Raw genomic sequence first — 16,779 nt, forward strand, 5'->3', positions numbered from 1 at the left:
GTCTTGGTTTTATTATTTCAGCACTACTTTTTGCTAAAAAAAGCAACAAATGGAACTTCAAGATGTCTTTTATTACACTTATAAACAATGTGTTCAGGAAAATAAATTCCAAGCATGTATTACTGACAAAGAATTGATGGAACTGACCTGGTCAATACACTTTACCTAGAATTTCCCATAAGTATAAAGTGAAAGGCATGTCCCATAAAATTTTACCTGAAATGTGTTCCCACACTCAGGAATGGAAACTTCTCTACTACCAAAATTATAGTCTTAAAAGCTACTTTTGATTACCATTGTAGCTTCAGGCACTGTTCTATCATAAAGAAATGTCATGACCATGGCAACTCCTTTTTTAAAAAAGCATTTAATTGGTAGCTTGCTTACAGTATCAGAGGGTTAGTTCATTATCATCATGGCATGGATCATGGTGTCAGGGGGCATAATGGCAGGCTAGTGTGGTGCTGGAGAAGTAGCTAAGTAGGCTACCCAGTCCTGTATGCCCAAGAGAGAAAGTCTGAGTTGGCAAGGATTTATGAAACCTCAAAGCCCCCCTGCAGTGACAGACCTCTTCCTACAAGGTCACATTTCTTAATTCTGCTAATCCTTTCAAAGAGTGCCACTTCCTGGTGACTAAGCATTCAAAAACATGAGCAGAGAGGGAGCATTCTTATTCAAATCACCACAATTGTAGAAGCATAAAGTGTATAAATATATATAAATATAAATTTAATGATTATGAGAACTAAGGTAAAGTGTTTCTCATGGAGTATTAATACTGAATTTAGTAAGTGTATGGGTTTTGTTATAAATTTATCAAAGAGCATCCTTTTCTCAAAATGAAACATTATCTTCATTTTTATCATGGAAAACATGATAGTAACTTTAAAGCTAAAGCTTCTCAGATATTTCACTGGTCAGAATGATAGTGTCATTAACATGTCTGCATTTTTTTCACACATGTGCCAGAATTTATAACTCAAAACTAACCAGGCTTAAATAGCTAAAAGATGATAAACTGAGAGATATGAATTAACGATGGAGCATGTACAGTGTTCACTTGAATCTAAATATTGGCATCAAAGGCTAACCGAAATCCTTTTTTTTACTGAAAGAATAATGTGTTTGAAAAAATTTGGTAAGTGATAGCTTCCAGTCAAGTTTGTGTATTGATAACTTAAAAAAAAAAAGAGCTGCATTCAAGCAGGAAATGGAACACTGAGGAACATGTACCCCACCTCTAGAAGAGCTGGGATTTTCTTTTATTACCTTATGTTTTATTATACCAATTGTAAAGTAGTTTTAAATTTCTTTAAGAAAACTATGACATTCCAAATGGATGAATCTGTTTTTTTCATTCAATGTCTTAGTGTGACTCAAAGATAACAGGTCACAGCTAGGTAAAGGGTATTTTTAATGAAATAATTACAGAATTGTCACATCTTGATAAATTTTAATCATTGCTTGTTTCTTCTATTCACACATTTCAACTCACTCACAGTAGAGTGCACATGGAAAAAAGGAGGGGGGCTTATTCTTTTAATCAGAAGTACTTTAGAATATCAAGTGAGGATTTCCAAAAGCAGAATCCTGGATCAAATCTATAAGAACACTAGGAATGATTGGCATGGCAGAGTTGGCATGCTATAAGACTAGAGGAGATTGCAAGTCATTTATAAAACCACACAAAGACATGGGAGAATGAACTCAAGGCACTGAAAGGAGTCTATCTCTTTATGATTGTCAGTTTGCCACTATCATATCCAAGCAGAGATGCCCATATCTACACAGAACACAGATTTCTTTGTGTTCAATGATTTACTAGGTGTTGTCATCAGAAACAGTGCTTTATCATCCATCAGTCATTGATATAATCAATAGACTTGGCAATCAGCTGGATATTTTGGGAGTGCCCATGAGAATCCTCTGGCCATGAATGCTATTTGACATAACCCATTTCCAACATTGGAGATTTTTATATGGTGGGAGAGATGTGTACCTGGGATCATTTTTTGTTTATTCCATTTAGATGTCTTTCACATATGTACGTATTTTAAGAAGCTTCTACTATATTAATCTTCCGTATAGCCCTTCAAATGGCCCTTCTCCTTTAATACTTCATTTCCCTTCCCCTCGATATTTAATCCGTTTCTAGCCTCCCCATCCTGTCAATCATTCAATCTATCATTTTCTATCCCATTTTCCATTCCAAGAGAGACACACTTCCTTCTCACCAGACCCTTATTTTATATCTAACCTGTCTAGTTATATGGATTGCTGCCTGCTTATTGAAATCTTAACAGCTAATGTCCACATATAAACAAATACATACCATATATGCCTTTTTTTGGCGTCTGGCTTACTTCACTCAGGGTGATTTTTTTTCTAACTCTATCCATTTACCTAAAAAATTCATGATTTCACTTTTTTAAGCAGCTGCATAGTATTCCACTGTGTAAACATACCACCTTTTCCTTAGACATTCATATGTTAAAAGACATCTAAGTGGTTTTCAATGCCTGGCAACTATGTAAATAGAAGCAATGAATATGTTTGAGCAAGTGTTTTTGTAGTAGAATGTAAAGTCCTTTGGCTATCTGTTCAAGAGTGGTGTAGCTGGATCTTGAATTAGGTGTATATTTTATTTATAAGTTCATACATGTTTATAATGTGTTTTGAGCAAATCCACTTTGCACTCCTTTTGCATGTTTTCCACTATCTGTTCATACCACTGTTTTTCCTAACTCGATCTTCTCCACTTCTTTTTCAAATATTTTCACTGAGTTCCTTTAGTCCTACCTGTATGTGTACAGGTGTGGGAGCATCTACTGTGTGGAACATGTGTTTTCTTAGGGTTCCATCCCAGAAGAAAACTGATTCTTCCTCCCCAGAAGCCATCAGTTGCCAGTAACAGCACCTCAGCTAGGGATGGGGCTTATGAGACCTTCCCCAGTCTATAAAAGTATTGCATAAATATGATGCATCTAATATTTTAGTGATCTTATTTTTATTACTGTCTGAATTTCCAAATGCAGCAGTTTCTGTCAGCCTGGAAATTTTGTTTGTACTTGTTCCAATATCTATGTGAAAATTTCCTTTGACTTTTTACTAATTAAAAGACCTTTCTAGCCCCTCAATATTGAAAGCGCATTTTGGTTCATTTAAAAAATATATATTATTGGCATTTATTTCACTTGATTTAAGTTTCAATCTTTGGTGTATATTTATTCCACTGAAAATTTAACCATGATTCCTCCTACCATTGTCTTATTCAATGACTAATATGACATTTCTTTGTATCACTGATTTTCAATGGTTTGATAATGTACCTTAGTGTGGTTTTCTGATGTACACTTAGCTTGGGAAAAACTAAGCTTGTTGGATCTCTAAGATTATGGCTGTCTTGGGCATTGAGGCACTTATTATTTCTTCACATTTACTGGGGGATTCCTAGAATATATACTACATATGTGGATTTACTAGATATTTTTCTTCAGTGATTACAGTGAGTTATTTGCACTCTGTTCCTTTTTTCTCCATTTCTTCCCCTTTTCCTCCCTGTCTCTTCCTTCTCCCTCATTTTCTCTTACCTCTTTCTCCCTCCGTGCTTCTCAAGCTCCATTCCTCTCTCACTATCTGTCTCTACTTTCTAATTACTTGTACTGTATGTTATTTTTTTCCTTGCAAACATTGCATTTGATTTTATTATCTGTTTATGAAATTTTGAAACATTCCAGATGTTTGTTTTTAACCTTTAGAAGTTAAAATCGTTGATATTTTGTAGCCAGTGTCCTTTCTGTTGTATATTTTACAGTGTTTTTTTTTTATTATATTTAAAACTATGTAACATGAGGGCCTGATCGTTGGGGTTTCTGTCCTGTCCAGTTCCCACAGCTGGTATGTCCCAAAGAAAATCACACAGAGGTCTATATAAGTTATAAACTGATTGGCCCATTAGCTCAGGCTTCTTATTAACTCTTATTACTTATATTAGCCCATTATTCTACTATATGTTAGCCGCATGGCTCAGTACCTTTTTCAGAAGGGGCAGTTCACATCATCCTTCTTCGGTGTCTGGACAGGACTGGGGAGGAATGGGCTTCCTCCTTCCCAGAATTCTCCTGTTCTCATTGACCGGGCTCTAGTTCCTGTCTGGTTGTCCCACATATACTTCCTGCCTGGCTAATGGCCAATTAACATTTATTTAAAACATAATTGACAGAATACAGAATTGTCCTGCACCATTAGTCTATGCTGTATGGGTACATTTTCTGTACAATCTCCAGTGCCATTTCTATGACTGATTTTTTTCACAATTCTTGGTTAATTTTTACCCTAACTGTTGATCAAATGATAGACACTATGCTTGTTTATGAATGCTATATTGTTTTAAAAAATATATTAAGTATCTTCTCATACTTAAAATTACTTGCAAATCAACATACTTTTGGAGAAGTTTATTAAAAACTTTATTAAGAGACTTTGAGTATAGATATTTATTCTCTACTATTTGACATTGTATTTTAATTTAACAAATGACTATATATTGTAAATACTTATTTATAAATTAAATTACTTATAAGAAATCTATTTTGTTGTTGATAATTAAATACTAAAAATGTTACAGTAGTCTTTCCTAAAAGTATGTAAGATTTTTTTTCTTTTGCCAGTGTCTTCTTTCATAGCACAGTGTTTGTTTCTGTTTTATTAATTTTATATTCTTTTTTATTAAAGAATTCTGCCTCCTCCCTGCCACCACCTCCCATTTCCCTTCCTCTCCCCCAATTAAGTCCCCCTCCCTCATCAACCCGAAGAGCAGTCAGGATTTTCCCACCTCCTTCCAGGTCTAGTAAGGTGAGCATCCAAACTGCCTAGGCTCCCACAAAGCCAGTACATGCAGTAGGATCAAAACCCAGTGCCATTGTTCTTGACTTCTCAGCAGTCCTCATTGTCTGCTATGTTCATGTTCAGCGAGTCCGGTTTTATCCCATGCTTTTTTAGACCCAGTCCAGCTGGCCTTGGTGAGTTCCCGATAGAACATCCCCATTGTCTCAGTATGTGGGTGCACCCCTCGCAGTCCTGAGTTCCTTGCTCGTGTTCTCTCTCCTTCTGCTCCTGATTTGGACCTTGGGATTTGAGTCCGGTGCTCCAATGTGGGTCTCTGTCTCTGTCTCCTTTCATCGCCTGATGAAGGTTGATATCCAGGAGGATAACTATATGTTTTTCTTTGGGTTCACCTTCTTATTTAACTTCTCTAGGATCACGAATTATAGGTTCAATGTCCTTTATTTTATTTATTTTTATCTTTTCAATTTCACTTACCATTCCAACCATAGTTCTTCCTTCCACCTCTCTTCCTGTACTTCCCACCTCTACCCCCAGGCCACCCACCATCCACTCCTCCTAACAGGTAAGGGCTCCCTTGGGAGCCAATGAAGTCTGGCACATTAAGTTGGGGCAGGATCAAGACCCCCCCACACACACACACATTAAGGCTGAGCATGGCATCCCATCACAGGGAACAGACTCCAAAAAGCTAACTCATGAACCAGGAAAGATCCTGGTGGTACTGTCAGGGACCCCCTCAGATAAATCAAGCTACACAACTGTCTCCCATATGCAAAGGGCCCAGTTTGGTTCCATGGAGGCTCCATAGCTGTGGGTGTAGAGTTCATGAGTTTCCACGAGCTTGATTCAGCTGTCTCTATAGATTTCTCCATTATGATCTTACCTTCCATTGTTCCTATATTCACTCCTCCCTCTCTTTCATTGTATTCACATAGCTTATCCTGTTTCTTGATTTTGGATCTCTGCATCTGGTTCTGTCAGTTGCTGGATGAACGCTCTATGATGACAGTTGGGGTATTCACCAGTCTGATTACAGGGGAAGGCAAATTTGGGCAACCTCTCCACTATTGCTAGTAGTCTTAGCTAGGGTCATCCTTGTGGATACTTAAGAATTGGAGGTATATACCTTTAATCCCAATAGATGCTGGCTATTGTATATCTGTGAATTTGAGACCAGTCTGATCTACAGATTGAGTTCCAGGACAGGCTCCAAAGTCATGCAGAGAAATTCTGTCTCAAAAAATAAAATAAAATAAAATAAAATAAAATAAAATAAAATAAAAAACAACTCTAGGGTCAGGCAGTGGTATAGAGCATAGTCTAAGTGAGCTGTTCACTGTGGGGGCATGTGAGATTTTTAAGCTGGTGTTTGCTGTGGATTCTTATGGAAACTGTGCAGATTGTATTAATTTTTTGCTATTTTTAAATTCATGTGTTCTATGACCACTGAAGAAGTTCCTAGACTCAGAGAAGTTTCATAAATGTTTTGCTCTTTAGTTAAACATGATTTCATAGACTGAGCTTGCAAGGTTTTGAATTAAGGAGTGAAAGGATAGAGGGAAACTGGTTCACTAAATTTCTTTATTTCTAAAGCAATCTCAATAATTGTCATTTCTGAGTTTCCCCTATCTCTGTAATTCTTGTTACATTCGAAGGTGAGTGAACCTGTGAGTTTGTAGCTATTCAAATAATCTCTCTCCCTTTACTGCACATTTTATATGCATATTATTTTTTTAGGCGTCAGTGATTTTTCTGAGATTCTGAGTTCATGTGTCTGAATATGTATTAATGTACAAGAGAGGTTTGAGTTCTGACCAGAGCCCACTGCAGATTTATCTACAAATAACAAACCATCATACTCATTTGTCTTACTCAGTTTCGGAAGAAAGTCCTTACCCATAGTCAGAATCATCTAATTATAAAAAGTAAGTGTCCAAAGTCCCAAATATCCTTCAGACCCTAACATGACTGGGAACTTTATATTAAGTCTTATCTCTTTTTCTTCTTATCTATAGTTCCAGTCATCTACTGTAGGCTGTGCATGTACCCTCATGGGAACTTCTACATATTTCTAGAAATCCTCCACTTTTGACAACCCTCTGTAGAAAGACTGTAACACCTCAAAGACAGAACTGACAAAAGCAATGAAACACATTGCCATCTTAAATCATATAATTTTGTGTTAGAGCTTGGTGATGTGTTTGAGGTGGAGAGACACCTGTGGCTGGGTTGACAATGACAAATTGAAGGTACTGAGATTCTAAATAAGGAACCGCAGTTCTTGTTCTTCATCAAAATGATTTAGGACCAGTATTCAAATTGGAGATAATTTCACACTGTAATTTCCCCTTTGTCTACATTTAATATGTGTGAGAGAAATGCTTTGCTTTCCCCGGGATTCCAAAAGTATAAAAGTGTCTAAAAATGGCTCAATCAACATTAAAATTTCTGTTCAAATATTATGGATAAGTGCATTTTTATGTACTAATTGAAAAAAGTCAGTTTTGATACTACTTCATTGTCCGTACTCTAATGATTCTGATCAGTTAGATTATTAGTACTTAATCTGTGAATGACACAGAAAGTAGTAAGAGTCCCTTCATGAAAGGACTTTGTAATCGAAATTTCTGGTTCAACAAATTTAGACACATTTATTTAAATATAGTCTCCTTAGGAAATTCACACCAATATTTCTAAAACATGTTGGTTTTTGAAAAATGGATTTTTAATTTTAATTTTTTAAATTACCCTTATTGATTTGTGTTAAGGAAGATAAATGACTGGAGAGGAGGAGGACGAAGAGGGTGTGGAGATCACAGGAGAGCCTGTAGGAGCAGGTACTCTCCTGCCACTAGTGCCATAGCCAGGTTGTCAGGCTTTGCAGAAAATGCTTTTATTAGCTGGACCATCATGCCAGAGTAGGTGCAGCAGATTCAAATACAAGTACTTGAGGACACAGTTTGGAAATCACGCTTTATTTCCTAGAGGTACTGTGGAATTTTGTATATGATATCATAACACCATTGTCCAGTCATTTTAGCTCACATCGCTCATACAATATTACTTCCTATATGAGATTTTCCAGCATTATTCTAGAAATCCATCCTTATTTTAATATTCTCTATAATCTTATGAGATATATAATATTAATATCCCCACTTATCATATTTAACTTGCTCAGTATTAGGGAAAGAATTTGGAACTGAATTTGTGTGGTTACAAAGTTTGTTGACTTAACCTTCAATAATACCTTTCCAGTACATTTTGAAACTTGATAAACATTGTGAAAACCAAGAAAATAAATCAGTTTCTTTTGTTTTTTTTAAAGATTTATTTATTTATTATGTACACAGTGTTCAGCCTCCATGTATGCCTTCAGGCCAGAAGAGGGCACCAGATCTCATTACAGATGGTTGTGAGCCACCATGTAGTTGCTGGGAATCGAACTCAGGACCTCCGGAAGAGCAGTCAGTGCTCTTCACCTCTGAGCCATCTCTCCAGCCCCAATAAATCAGTTTCTTAATTATTTAATTTTATTAACTATTAATTCAAAACCAGAAATGCAATCTAGCTTAACGTACACAAATACATATATGCATTCACATGATAATGATTGTTATGACATACATAGAGATTTATAGCTATTTATATAAAATATGACTAAACTAATAAGGAATAGTCAATAAACCGGGGTGTCTTTCAGACTGGCTTGAAGGTATTTACTTTTTTTTTCTCTAGCAATTCCCATCCACCTTTCAGTTCATTTTCTCAAAATCACTTGACAACTGCTCATTCTTATTTTGAATCCAAATACTTTTTGCTGATTGAGATAAGATACTGCTCTGGCTCATTTTATTACTCTCTGATTTGTCAAAATCTGTATAGTTTACATCTGCTTTTATTTCAGTTTGTCATAGGATTTTACTTTCTTCATAGTAAAGAAATACAAGAGAATCTCATGTATCTGATTTCAAGTATGAGATAAAATTGATTGGATATTTATTTCAACTAAAATACCTTTTATTTAAATGATATACTTCTTTTAGGACAGAATTATTACTGTTTTCATAAAATTACTTTTTTTGAATTGTTTAAATGAAGCCTAGAATGAATTTGAAGAAAGATAGGCATAATTTTTTTTTTTTTGCCATTTATCCATTTAACAACTTTCCTTAAAGTAAGTTTCACAGAGTGGGACTTCAGTTTCAAAACTGAATTTACAGTATGGACCCTGCTGTAAAATTTATGTACAACAAATTGCAACAGGATAACTTATGATCTGTGTTATTCAGAACAAATGAGTTTGCTTTTTCATTTTTTAACAATTACTTATTTGATTTAAATAACATACCAACACAGAAATAAATTCACAGTGTCTAACACAAAGTAGATGGCTCAATAAGTATCTGTGAAAACATAGAATGAATAAGAAAATAGATAGCTGTTCTGCAAATTCCAAATATTTTCTAAAATATTATGACACATTGGTATGTGTATATGTGTTTAATAACTTCTGGAAATATAGTCCTATTCCCCATCTACTTCCAAGTGTATAATTTCACTAGGACATGGAATCTGAGTTATCGATCAAGATTCATGTGTATGGTGGTTACTAAACTCGATGGTAATGAACACCTTTGGGCAAATTACGCTTTTTCCTGAAGGCCTTTCTGATGTATTCCTTTATGCAGTGTTTTCACATTATAATTTTATTACATAGGGTCAGTTTTTAGTTAAATCCCCATTCTATAAACAACCTTGTTTCAAGTTGCACAAGAAAGCACAGTCCATGCAAGAACAATGCCTTTTAAAAATGAATATTTCAGAAGAGACAGAAAGGAAAATTTAACTAAACAGTCTTTTGTTATGCCAAAAGGGATGCCGGAACTAAGGTAGCTAAAACTTGGTGGACTTGATGCAGACTAGTAGAGTTGAAATTATTTTTTATCCTATTAAATATGATATGTAGTTATTAAGGAGCTGGTAGAGTGATAATGTTTTACATGTGATATTTTATTTCATCTCTTCTAAGTAGTGAAAATCCCCATTTTACAAACACAAAACTGAAGATGAGAACGGTTAAATAATTTTCTCAAGGTCACAAATTTCAAAATATTGGAGTTTTATCCTACCACTGCTCCACAGTCATCAGCTTTGGTGAGACTCATAGAAAAGAAAACATACTTCAAACTCAAGCCCACATCAGGGAACAAACTGCTCCAGAAAGTGGAATTCTTGAAGTAGAGAGCATCAGAATAGGAGGAGGCAGTTACTAAATGTCATCAGGATCTTAATGTCTTCCTTGCTGGTCTCATCCCTAGGTTATGTCTTTAAACTACCTAGTTTTAAAGAAATTGTAAGCTCATAGCAAAATTAGAAGGGATGAATAAAGATTCTTTATGTATTCTAGTCCAGTACTGTGAAAGCATGTCTCTAAACAGAATGGTACCTTTTTGGCAATTAATTTAGTGACATCAGTGAGCTTACATGTCATCATCACCCAGAATTCAATATTAACATGAGAACTTTACTGTTGATGCATTTAGCAATGACTGAAGAAAAATGTATACATGTGCCCATCATTCTAGGTTCATAGGCTATCCATGACCGAAAACTCATTTTTGCTCTACGTATTTATCTCACCTATACTTCCCTGAAGATGTGTGATCTGGAGAACATTTTGTGTATCTTTATGCCATCGGTTTATCTTCTTTGGTGAGGTGTCTGTTAAAATGTCACATGTATTCATTGAGTTGTGTCTCCCCTTACCAAGTGTTAGGAATTATTTGTATTTTGGGGACAATGTCGTTAATAGTAATGTCATCCCCAAGTATTTTTCCCAACTTATGACTTACCTTATCATCTCTTTACACTATTTTACTCAAAAGCAAAATTTTAACTTTAATTATTTATAGCACATCAATCATTTCTTTTTCATAGTGTATATTTGATATTTTATCTAAAAATGTCGTCATTTCTCACAAGATAATCTAGGTTTTGTCTATTTTACCATTTATGAGTTTTATATTTTTACATTTTACATATAGTTCTATGATCAGTTTAGAGTTAATTTAAGATATAATTTGTACATCTGTATTTTTCTCCCCTCTATTGATATCTATCATCTCCAGCCTAAAGGTGCTCTAGACTGTTTTAATATCTTTGTTTTTTTTTCACTGTTAAGGGCAAGTTGTCTATGTATATTGGCTCCTATTTCTGAGTTATCTGTATTGTTCATTTACGTTTATGTCTCTTTTTTGGAAATACTACAGTGTCTTGATTACTGTATTTTATAATATCTTTGTGTTTTTAGAATTGTTGACAGTAGTAATCAGTGTTAGAAAAGAGGGGTGTTATTTCTGAAATTATACATGAAAAACTCACAAAAAACAAAAAACAAAAACTTACAGTCTTATATTCTTGAACCACACCCTGAGTAAAACTTCCTAGAAAGGAACATAACTGTCTTAGCTTATAAAACCTAGAACAACCACGATAAAAGTTGTTGAGGAACACTGATAATTTTAACTGTTCATCAAGAATATAAAGAAATCGAAACCCTTTGTCCAAATTCACGTCTGCTGAACTCATGAATTTAATCATGCACTCTGGAAAAGGAATGCGTTGGGGAAATGATAGGCTTCCTATGCTGATGAAGAGCAGGGTAAATGTGAACTGAGCACTGTGTGAAGGCTGTAATTTGCAAATAGAATTCAGAAAAGTATGGACTGTAAGCCTGTCATTGGGTGAGGACTCCATATCCACAGAATCCGAAATATCAAATGTCCCCAAATCTGAAGCTGTCAGAGTACCACCAGGATGTGAAAAACATTGCAGATTTTGGACTTTAAGTTTTGGGATTTTCAGTGAGGTAAAATGAATCTATACTAATATTCTAAATCCCATGAAGCTCTAAAAAAGGAAGCGTGTTGAGTTTCAAGCATGCCAGATTAATGATATTCCAATTATTTAATTTATTCATCTTCAGATAATATTAATGACGACTCATATTTATTACTCATTATCACAAGAACAAGAATGCATTTCCTTGCATTCTAAAAAGATGGAAATTATAATTTTTTAGATTCTGGTATGTCTGTGATGGAGTCCACCAGTACTATTTCTGAACCAAAGTATTCTGGATAGTAAAATTGCATCTCCCACTGTGCTTCCTCATTTGTACAAAACAAATCATGGTGCCTTCTCTGAGTTGTTGTAAAAACAAATAATACTGAATAATTACTGTAAACAATGTTCTATAAAATGATGGCTTGTGTAAGCGCAATGAGTGCTAACCACCAAATTGAATTAGATCAATCAAGATGTGGATCACACGAGAGTTTATGTCAGTTTGCTCTAGAAGCCAACTATCTGTTTGCTCTTTCTATCTGTAGCCTAGTTTGATGATGCCTACTGAGGGTCCTTGTTTCTATCTGTGAAGAATTAAACATGGAGTGATAGGAACAAGGATAAACAACAATTTGCTTTGGCATGCTCATAAACAGACTTTCATCTTTCATTTGCTTCCCAGTTACATGCCGTTGTTTATTTGCATAAAGACCAAAATAAAAGCTACTAAGGGCTGTATGCCATGAAATCAGAGGAAGACTTGGCGTGACTTTGAAACTCTATGATCAAAGCACTGGGTGCACATCTAAAGAGTGCCCAAGAATCTTTGGTTTCATGCGGAGCAAACGATGGCCGCATACGATGTTAAAGGGCTTTTATGTAAAGTCATACTACAGCGAAGACTAAAGGAAAAAGCAAAACAAAACAATACAATTTGTTTGAAGGTACCTGATCATTGTCATTTATTATTACACAAGGCTACTAACATTATAAAGTAGAAACGTCTTCAAATTTGTAGCAAAGATCTAGGCTGTTTAGAATCATCACAATATGAGGAAACTTGTAGAAGCACTAAGTGATGCCTCTGCTGTCTCTTACTACTATGGCAAACTTAACTACTAGGAGCATTCATTTCCCTGTTTGGTTAATTGGCACAGTAACGTGGATCTTAGTAGTATTAAAAACATTACATATATTGAAAGCATATTAGTAACCACTGTATGAAACCATATGCTTTTTTTAGCAATGGCATATTTTTTGCTTTGTACTTATAAATTTATTCCTACATTTTACTTGATAACTCCAGAAACTAGATATTTAAACACTATCTAAATTTAATTTTTATAAGGCAAAGTTGAAAGACGGCAGTCTGAGGTAGAAGCATGAGACTGAAATGATGGTAATATGAAAATACAAGACCTACATACCCCCCTCTCTGAATGCATTTTAAAATTTGACTCTAAAGCTTTTAGTATTAAAGATATAAAAGGGAATGTGACCTATGTAATTATCTAAAGTATCCATTACATGAAGCAAAATAACTTACTGGCAAAGATGAAGTTATTCGTTTTATTACCTAGTTTCTACTAGAGAGGTTGCTAGGGAAACAAGGACAGAAGAGTACACCTCTGAAATGAGGGCCTCGTAGCTTTCTTCAGAGCTCTCTCCACTTTTCCATGCTTTTACCTGCACTTCCTTCCAGATCAGTGTGGACTGCACCCTCCTTACCTTAAACCATCATCACGCTCTGGCAGCTACATTTGTATTAATGAGCTTTCACTGAGACACAATGGGATAAAAAGATTTTTAATATTTTAATGTCCACCACCACTTTGGTTTGTCTTCCACTCACAGACCATGAGGATCTCAGCTGATAGCTAGAACTGCCCTTATCTACCATCCCATCCAGGTCTAAGCTGATAAGAGGGATGCCATTTCACGGGGTATAGAGAAAGACTAAGAGCTGTGAAAATGTCTAATAGTCTTAAAGCTGCAATTCTGATACATTATCTCTGTTTCCATGTCTCGCCCCCATCTTGGCAGGAGAGCAACATACACATGGAAATCCGCATTCTTTACAAACTTGCCTCAAATCTGCCCATCAGAATGAGTCCCTTGATATATACATTCTGACCTTGCCCTTGTGTACGGGCAAAGGGAAGCAGGAAATCTGATTGTGTGGTAGTATTCAAAGAAAAGACTTTGACATTAGAAAATGAAATCCCTGAAAATAATTTTTAATAAACTTCCAAGCTGTAATGATAAAATCAAGAGTATAAAGCAAGATGTATGTGCAGCATGGCTTTGTAACTTCTCTCTTTAAACTCTCATAGCTTTAAAATCATTGTGCAAATTTCTGGCAGTTTCTTTCTATGTGGAAGAGGACTCTCCTAAGGCTTTGTGTTCTCTAAGAAGACCCCAACTAAAGATCCTTTCATACCAATTTTCTGGCTTAGCTAGGTGACTGCATATGGTCAGCACCATTTCAAGTAAGTCCATACATTTTTTTAAAAAAATTACTCATCCAGTTTAAGAATACTATTTGTTGGTAGGTTGATTGTTTTGACTCATATATATATGTCTCTCTTTTTTGCATGTATATTATGTATATACTTCACATACATAATATATAAAATACATTTTTCTTTTACTATATATATGTACGCATTTCATTTATGCCCTTAGAACAATGTTCCACAGAAAAGTTACTATTTGAATAACTTGAGACATAATACTTAATACGTAACATGAATCTTTACAATATTCTTCTATTTAGGTAGACATATAAATCTCATTCTGCAGACAAGAAAACAAAAATGTAGAACTGATATGTAAATTGACAAGACCAAACATTTTAAATGTTTTAAATTTGAAATATCACAATTACAGAGAACTTAAGCAACAGTGAGGAACCTAAGAGAGACATACATAGATCTGTTCTACATGGGAAATAGAAAAAGACAAGATCTTCTGAGTAAATTGGGAGCATGCAGAGCTTGGGAGAGGGTTGAAGGGGAGGGGAGATATAAGGAGGGGAGCAGAGAAAAATGTAGAGCTCAATAAAAATAATGATAATAAAAAAAGAAAAAAAGAAATATCATAAAGATTATCATGTCAATCTTTTCCAAATACTCTTGTTCTATAATTTTATGTTTTTACTGTAATTTAATCTTGTTAAATACCTTTGTTAATGCTTGTAGTACCTGTTTCCATATCAATTTTCAGTACATAAAGTTCATTGATATGATTGATCTATGCATGTTTGTACACATGCATACTATATTATGTAAATTTAAAGATCAGAGAACAACTTTCAGGAATCAATTCCTTCCCTCCATGTGGATCAGGGATTAACATCAGGTGGTTGATCTTTGTGACAGATGGCTGCACTTTCTGAGACATCAGCAAACACCTTGTTATGCCTCTAAGGATCATGCATTGTGTGCATTGTATCATATTGTTAAATACAGTAATGGTCTTCTAAAAATACATTATAATTGATACTAAATTTATTTTTAGTGCAGTATAAATGTTATGCCCAAAATGAGTCCCCAAATGGCAGTAGTGTTGTTGATGATGATTGAACAGGAGGACTCTGACCACGATTGTTGTTGGATAAACAGAATCAAAGCTCAACACTAATGAGAAATCTAATTAATCAGGTTTTTATTAACTGGGAAAAGCACTACCTCTTTTATCACCCCCCAAAGTCCACTACCTTCAGGCAGGCTATCTAGGTCCTGATTATATCAACAGTCTACATCAGATCAAAGACTCCCACCACACTATCATATTAAATCAGCTTGCTTTCCTGCCAAGTTGTTGTTCTCTATTACATTAAGGCAGCCCACAAATGGATTTTCAAAATAAACTTTTTTTCTACCCACTGACTGGTCAAGTTTGCTAGTTTAACTGCATCTTTGCTTGCACTATAGACCTAGCATTTTAAATGACTGATTAGCCATATTTTTCATATATTGCTTACTAAATCACTTTTAATTTGTCCACTGATCTGCATTAATTATAATACTATTAATGTCTTACTTTAATATTTTCTTGATTAACTCATGAATCTAGCAGTTTCTGTGCTTGCTGGTAGAGAATCATTCATAATTTAAAGGTCTTTGTTTATTTTTCATGTTTTTTTAAAATTGGAGATCCCTCTTTTTGCTTCTCTGCTCAAATGTCATTCCAATTTTTCTCCAAATTCATAGGCTTAAATAAATTTATGAAAATAATTACAAAACAGCAAAAAGGAAAGCAAATTTTAATTTTGTTAAATATATCAATTGTTTTTTAAAAGAGTCTCATTTTATCTTATTGTGTCCTTTCAAAAGCCCTCTCTCCCTCCTGTGTGTCCAGTTTTTATGCTGTCTTGTGATTGCTGTCCTTCCAAACTGCTTTCAGGTTCAGATCCTGTTTTTTATTCTACTCGTCCTGTCCCTGGTTTCTGCTGTTTCTTGTGTTGTTCTTCTTTGCCAGGAAGAGAGGCTCTCTCCCACAAGGATTAGCTCTTTGCACATTTCCCAAAGGACACCCTGCAGCTTCTTGTGTTTTATAGGCTCTTTTCTCAAGAAATATAAGATGTCTTCCCATGGGACCATGCCAGAGAACAGTGAAACAACAGCTTACTATCAAAAGTGCAACCTTCTTCACAACTCTGAGTTGGTTCTGCAGAAACAACTTAAGCACTGAGATATGCCACATGGAAGTGTTCTATCAATTTCTGTCATATTCATGGTATCTGCTATCTTCTAGGAAATATTGGTGCTTTAGTTAGTTTTATCGTCTTAACATTTTCAGTCCTCAGTTATAGGCCTATGGTTTATTCATCATCTTTCATAGCAGCTCCAAAATTTCATTCAGCTAGAAACTTTATTAGTCTAAAAGAATATCATAACTTTTCAAAAATGGATCTGAAAGTTAAGTTTTATAATCTTTGCCAATATGTTTTGCTTTATGTTTATTTTCCTTATTTCTCTCATAGACTAGCTGGAACAATGGTGGTTAATAAAGGCTAGAACTCTACTGGAGTTTTGTTTAATCTAATGATAACATGGCTTCACTGAAGAAACATATTGA

The sequence above is a fragment of the Chionomys nivalis genome, chromosome 6 (genome assembly GCF_950005125.1).
Source record: "Chionomys nivalis chromosome 6, mChiNiv1.1, whole genome shotgun sequence".
NCBI classification, from domain to species: Eukaryota; Metazoa; Chordata; class Mammalia; order Rodentia; family Cricetidae; genus Chionomys; species Chionomys nivalis.